The sequence below is a fragment of the Anneissia japonica genome, unplaced genomic scaffold (assembly GCF_011630105.1).
Source record: "Anneissia japonica isolate Jap-2015-1 unplaced genomic scaffold, ASM1163010v1 scaffold287623_len557403_cov176, whole genome shotgun sequence".
In the NCBI taxonomy this organism is placed as follows: domain Eukaryota; kingdom Metazoa; phylum Echinodermata; class Crinoidea; order Comatulida; family Comatulidae; genus Anneissia; species Anneissia japonica.
In genome coordinates this window covers 469004-476310 of record NW_022683923.1, presented here as the reverse complement: position 1 = coordinate 476310, position 7307 = coordinate 469004, and the positions used below count along the sequence as shown (strand labels likewise).

Sequence of the window (7307 nt, the reverse complement as noted above, 5' to 3'; positions counted from 1 at the left end):
GCATAATAACTATTGCTTACGTGTATATTTAAATAAGCTTTAAGTTAACATGTTTAATTTGCAAATTAAGATCAGGATTGTTCCATTTTATGTAAAGGGATTCTTTGATTTTCAATTTGATTTCATTGTTATCAATTTTAGTGGTACTAAATATCACATGTACTTTACAATCAATACAGTATTTTTTGACAAGATCCATAATTCTGCATTTCATGTTGTCAGAAAATATGCCAATATATGGAAGTTTAACAAAAAGTGTTTTAAAATTGTCATCATTGACATTTTTCTTTGTAATATCAGAGATTGTGTTATCTAAATAGGTTGTGAAGCTATAGTTAAATTTTAATTTTTTAATCTTTTTTAATTACGAAAATTAAACTTACCGAAGAACGGCCTTAGAAATAAATATAAAAAATTCTAAACTAGAAGTAGGCGAGAATGCAAAATAGTATGTTATTCGTATAGCTAGATATTTACAAGGTGGATAGAACTAGCAGATTGTGGTAAAGGCATAACAGACATTGACTTATTTGTACGTGATCACTTTTTGCACAGTTGTCCAAGGAGTATGGCTAGCCACATTATTGAACACAAACCAAACAAACTAGGAGAAATTAGCTGAAAAAGCAGATCAGTATATTAAAGCACATGGTGGGTGGTACTATGAGAATAAATTCAGGGGAGTGAGCACAGTTTCACACAAAAAAAAAAAAAAAAAAAAATAACAAAAAAAAACTTAACAATGGGACAATACAAGATTAGTCAACAATTAGGTCGCGGAAGCCCACCCCCTGGTCAGATAAACAGAAATAATCGACCCATTAATTACCCTGTTGCTGACAGACCTCCGCCTATCACATGTTTTGTTTGTAATAAAAAGGACATAATGCCCGAGATTGTTCTCGTAAGGGTACACAGTGCAGACACTCAATATCCAAGTAATATTACACCTAATTTTAAAGATAATCACTTGTCGCACGTAGTAGATGGGTATTGTAGCGCCCAAAATCAAGTTATGGGTAATGTGAATGGACGCGATTCATCTCAGTCGGAAGACTTTAGATTTTCCAATCTTAGATCAGGTGCCGAATGCCAAAATTATTATGGTCAAAAAACAGTTGATAGTCAAGAATCCATAGGTTATGATGTTTTCAGGATTTAATCCGTATTTAGTTAACACTCATTGCCACAGGCACAATGTGAATGTCAACGCGACTTTGTAGGAGCAGCTTGCCAGCATTGAGACAGAAAACGGATGCCATTGAAGACTAGTAAAATTGGTGACAACGAGGTTGATGTGACAGATATAGGATGTAGTGGGGTTGTAGTATGTCAGAAATTTGTAAAACCACATCAATACGTAGGAACGAAAGTATCCTGTTGTACTAATAGATATATCAACTCCGTTTCTGGAAGGGAAAGTGTATGCTTTAGCTATAGAGACGCCGGTATGTGATCTCATCATTGGGCAGTATCCAGGGGTGCGGGATCTTGTTGGTAGTATGTCGACAAATAACATTGAAATTCAGTTTGATTCTGATGAAGAAACGCCGTTCGGTCGTCATATCGCTGCCGCTGTGCAGTCCAGGAAACAGAAAACAGATCGAATGCAGAAGCAATTTAAACCACTATTTGTCGTTCCTTCAGATGAAGATGAGATACTGTAACTCCCGAAATTCTTCGTTTTGCACAACAGGACGATCCAATATTAAATAAGATTAGAGAGCTTGTAGATACTGGGGAACGTAAGTGTAATAAGAACCGAAGCATAGAAATATTCGTTATTTTGGAGGGAATTGTGAGTTTCATACACCAAAGTCTGAGTATATTGATGAAAACAATAAAGTTGTTGTTCCCTCTATGTATGGGGAAAATGTTCTTAAATTAGCACGTTGCCAATCCTGCGACATTTGTCAAAGGACAATCCAAAGGGAAGGTTGTCCTAGGTTCCATTAGGTGAAATGCCTTTAATTGAAACCCCTTTTGAACGAATTGCTGTAGATTTGGTGGGTCCAATTAAGCCCCATTACTGAAAGGCGACATCGTTATATTTTAGTCTTAGTGGACTTCGCCACTAGATATCCAGAAGCCGTCCTCTTAAATCCATAGAGGCAGAAGTCATTGCTTAAGAACTCTTTAAAGTGTATAACAGATTAGACATTCCTCAAGAGATGTTAACAGACCAAGGTACCCAGTTTGTATCCGGTATCACGAAGGAGGTCAATCGATTGTTGTTGATACGGGAACTAATTACAACACCTTACCATGCTATGACGAATGGGTTGTGTGAAAAATACAACGGAACACTTAAGCTCATGTTGAAACGTATGTGTAAAGAACGCCCAAAGGACTGGGATCGGTACATTGCCCCTCTCCTGCTTCCTGCTTATCGTGAGACGCCACGAGCTTAAATCCCCTTCTGCTCCAATACTAATGCTTTTCTCCGTCAAAACAACATCGTTACCATTGAAAATGGTGGTGTGTAGTGTGAATCTTTCTGCATCGTTTTCATAATCTAGAATAAGGAATAATTAAATACATTTTTATTTACAAGTTACATGTACAAGTATGCTGAAAAGTTATCTGCAAAAGCTATCTTACAGTGTGTTACCGAAATATCTCGTTTTCTTCAATACTATTTTAAAGCATCAGCTTCATTCATAAAAAATGAAAAATATTACTGGGAAAGGACACGGGAAACGTGGCTGGATACCAATTTAAATGCAGCATGAATAGGCAATTTAATTCAAGGAACATTTATTGGCCAATCGCCAGATTGAGTGGCGTAGCAATGCAACAATGGCTGTCATAAACAGAACACTTGTTTTCATATGTACATGGGAAACATATCAAATGGTTCATTATTTCTGTATTAATATAATAATCCTAACAACGGTACCGGTATTACAAACTGAATGGTCGATTATCAATACATTTGGTCAAGCTTTTATTTATTGGTTTACGGTAGGGGTTAACCGAGGTTATGCTTAGTAATCTTGTTTATTGTTTATAATTTAACGGAATAAATAGTACTGATGCCTAAGTCAAATATGATTGCACGTACGCCTGCACATCAATACCACAGAGATTAGAAAGTCTACTAAAGTTAATAGAAGACCTATAGTAATAAAAAAAAAAACTATGATATGTTAATAGTATATCTGTTTCATACCTTGTTGAGGGTCTTGAAGTTTGCTAATAACAAAGGCTCTTCTGAAGTTTAGCCAAATCTATGCTGGTGAAATCTGGAAAACACAATGCAGGCACATCAACCGGATGCGAGGGTATCTATTGTGCAGTTTGTCCATGCAACATCTGTAGACCATTGTTTTGTATACATTACACACTTTCCTTGTGGATTTCGAGTAAACTTAAACTGATGTGGCTTGCTGTGATACCTAATGTCCTGCATATATGGTAATAGACGGTTCTTTATATCATACAATTAAGATGAAATTAGAGATGTTGTGATCGTGAGCCTCTTGTAAGAGTTTTCAATAGCACGTTGAAGGTCGTCAAGTGTGGCAGCCCGGTGTTTGTTGAGATACTTCGCTACGCAAGGAAACAGTTGATCCACATCTTCGTGGGTGTGACCCACCATTAGGAATCCTATTTTTATCTAAAGAAATAACATTTTTATCCAATTATATTATTGTATAGCAATAACAATAGGACGTGCTATATAGGCATAATAATGGCCAAACTACAACAACCCAGTGATAAATGATGTACTAATTTGGTTATATGACCATTCAAGATCAAACTTTAATAACACAATTAGTAGAGCAATTATAATGCAATTACGGTTACAACGTCAATTGAAAACGGTGTTTGTGAATTCGGTAGGTTTGCAACTTAAAACGGAAGAGATTAAATTCTAATTGTTATGTTTTAGGCTTACGAACGAATAGTATACGATTTGCAAGTTAAAAGGTGATTGTCAAGTGATGTTGGTTTAAGTTTCGATTATCATTCTCGTCATGACGTTCTCAATAAAATCACAAAACTATTGATGATTAATCGTACAAGTAGAGCACATAGCCCAAAGACAAATCTATTTTTATTGTCCTTTCCACTATTGTCCAACTGAAGGTATAAAACTGGGGAAAAATTCGTATGTTTGCTAAAATCTGTAAAATAATATTGCACGTTAAGTTTGGGCCATGTGGAAACTGCTTGAGGTCGACGAAACAATGACCAGATCGCCCATGAACTAGCACACCGGTATCGTGCGTCCCCAGCTTCCACATTTTTGATGTCTCCTTTGACTCGCATACAAATGATGGTAAGTCTGTCTTACTTTGATCCATCACAACGATGATCATAGATAAATATTTGTCCGCTTCATCCCGTGCCTTCTGTATATGTTTGTAATATTTCTGACGCTCAATGCTGTACAAGATTTAAAAAAACAAACAGAAAAACATTTAATAAGACAAAATATTCATACAGTTATGAGCGAAAGCAATTTACAGTAGGCCTATTACTGTACAGCATAACCTTGTTGATTTTAATTGTAAGGATAACAATGAATAATATTATTTTTCTTCCGAAACATAGTAGTAGGCTATCCTGATACTGTATTGGTATTAGGTACGGACCCCTAACTTTTTTCATTAAGAACTTAACACATAGGCCTATTCCCAATAACTACTGCACACATATACTGTATTATATTTATACATATATTTGTTTCTGCTGTTAGTTGTTAATTTAAAATTCGTGCTAAAGTGCATATAATAAATCGGCATTTATTTAAGCGCCAGCGCCAGTAAGTAGTTTAGGACATACTCTACATGTACCAGTACACAACCAACACCAGCAGTGGGTAATTTATACTTCATCTAAAAAAACAGGCATACTTACTGTTGTTTACGTAAGTGTTTCTCTCTCCTTATCAACAGATTTTGCCACCGTTGCTTTTGATGCGTCTTGCGTAATTCAAATTTGATGCGTGTGCACTTGCTACACTTCGCAAAACGGTTTTCCTATTATAATTATGGAATTAAGGTTTTAATATATTAATTTAACCTAAATGCAAAAAAAAAATCACAAATTCGTAATTCTAACCACCTATAATATACTATCTGAACATTGGGTGACGTTATGGTAGTTTGAATAGGGAAGTTGGGGTAGGGGTGAAAGAAGGCACAGCACTTCACATATCCCAACCACCACCACCACCACCACCCTCTCCCCCACCAAGCTCCATCATATTGTTGTTTCTAAAGGAAATATGTTGACAAAAGTACCCCAATTTAAAATAAGCCCATGGACGCAAACATAAAAAATCAGTCTGATACTATGAATATAGGCTTTGAAGTTTGACTTCAGGTATTAAAACATGTCTGAATTGAGAGGTCCCCATTATAGAAAGTTACTATTGCACATAAATCTTCATTTCTCACATCAAAGTCATCTTTCATGTGTTCGTAGACATGTGTTCGTAGACAGCGTCGATGGTTAGTGAATCTGATCGTTCATTGACATCTTATCGCCGTATTCATTACAGAACTTACGAAACCAAGCTCTACATTGCTGGGTTGCATTACTGTAGACTAGTTTTCTTGTAAAATTTGGTGGAAAATAGTGCAAGCACCCACTTCCGTTCTACTGAACACAGACAACGAGAAGAACTGAAATGGATTTTAAAACTCAAAACACACACTCACGGCCTCAATAAAGACTTGGGATTCATCAGTGAATTTTCCTTCTGCCGCTAAATATTCTTATCTTAGTTTTCGGTCACTTTTAATTATAATTTTATTTCTATTTATTCGGTTTTATTATTATTATTCTGTTAGGCATATTCATTATATATTATTGTTGGTATTTTCACTCTAGCTTATACTATTGTAGAACTTATCTGTTTCATTTTTTCAAGATGCATTATATCTATATATATATTATATGCCTTATACAATACTACACAGGCCTATATCATTTTGGCTTCTTGCTCCTATCATTACAACTATGTTTTATTTGCCTTTCAATACTTTTATATACCCACATTTATTTAATTTACAATATTCCTTTGCATAATTTTATATATATATATAATTTTTTTTTTCATAGCCGCTTCCTGTTCTTCATTTTAGTTATGCCTTAAGTTTAACTTATCCATTAACCATGGATGAATTAATTCCCCTATGCATTAACTATAATAATGCTTTCCCACAGTCCACCACTTGCACATTCATTGTTCACCCTTATCACAGTTTATTTGTTCATTATCATTAATCCTTTATAGACGTATGCCGACTTGCTTTGACTTAATTACCGTATTGTTTCTCAAATTGTATATTGCTAAGATAGTTTCTCAATATGTTCATTTTATGTCAAGCGTTGACAAAGACTACAGGAGTAGCCAAAATATTCGCCTAATAAATTTTAGTGTTTCTAAAGTCAACATCTTACGTATTTGACTTTCTTTACTGTTACGTTATATTATATTCTACATATATATATACATATATATACAAATAATGGTATGGTGTTAGAGAATAGCATATCAGAATAGAATAGAGAAAGCATATCAGAAAGAAAGCATATATATAATATATTTATATAAGAAGAAGCATATATTCCAGGACCACAATGAAAAACATTTCTTTAAAATGATTGTGTCATCCTGGCTAAAGATATAAAGATATTAGTAAATATATATATTTATATGTGTGTATGTATATATAAGTATATAAGTATATATATTATTATTGTTATTATTATTATTATTATTATTGTTGTTTTTTTAAATTAATCTTTTTATATAATATTATGTTATATGTACTGTTTTTTCCCATATTGATGTTGTGTTTTTTGATATTTTATATTTTTACCTTGAAATCTGTAGTGTACAAGACAATTTTTTAATGCATTGTAACATTAATGATATCTGCAAAACGTACAGTTCTTGCCTTTGTAATGCGTTCAGCAATACGACGCACCATCAAACACTATCCAGCCTCCAAGTAATTTTTCTTGGAGTGAGTGTTAAAGAAATATTGTAGTAGTAGTGTACTTTATATTTAAAGTATGTGCTATGTACTTTCCTTTTAAATAGTTCTTTTGTTCTTTTCTATGTAAGATATATATATATATATGTATATATATATATGTATATATGTGTGTGTATGTGTATATATATACACACACATATATATATATATACACATATATGTGTGTATATATATGTATGTATATATGTATATATATAAATATATATGTGTGTGTATATGTATATATGTATGTATATATATGTATGTATATAATATGTATGTATATATATATATATATATATATATATA

The 7307-nt window shown here is 33.5% G+C and overlaps 1 pseudogene; it reads right to left on the bottom strand.

The window, feature by feature from the left end:
• Nucleotides 1–2446: 2446 nt before the first annotated feature.
• On the bottom strand, nucleotides 2447–5426 carry LOC117103071 (annotated as a pseudogene).
• Between the last annotated feature and the right edge of the window lie 1881 nt (nucleotides 5427–7307).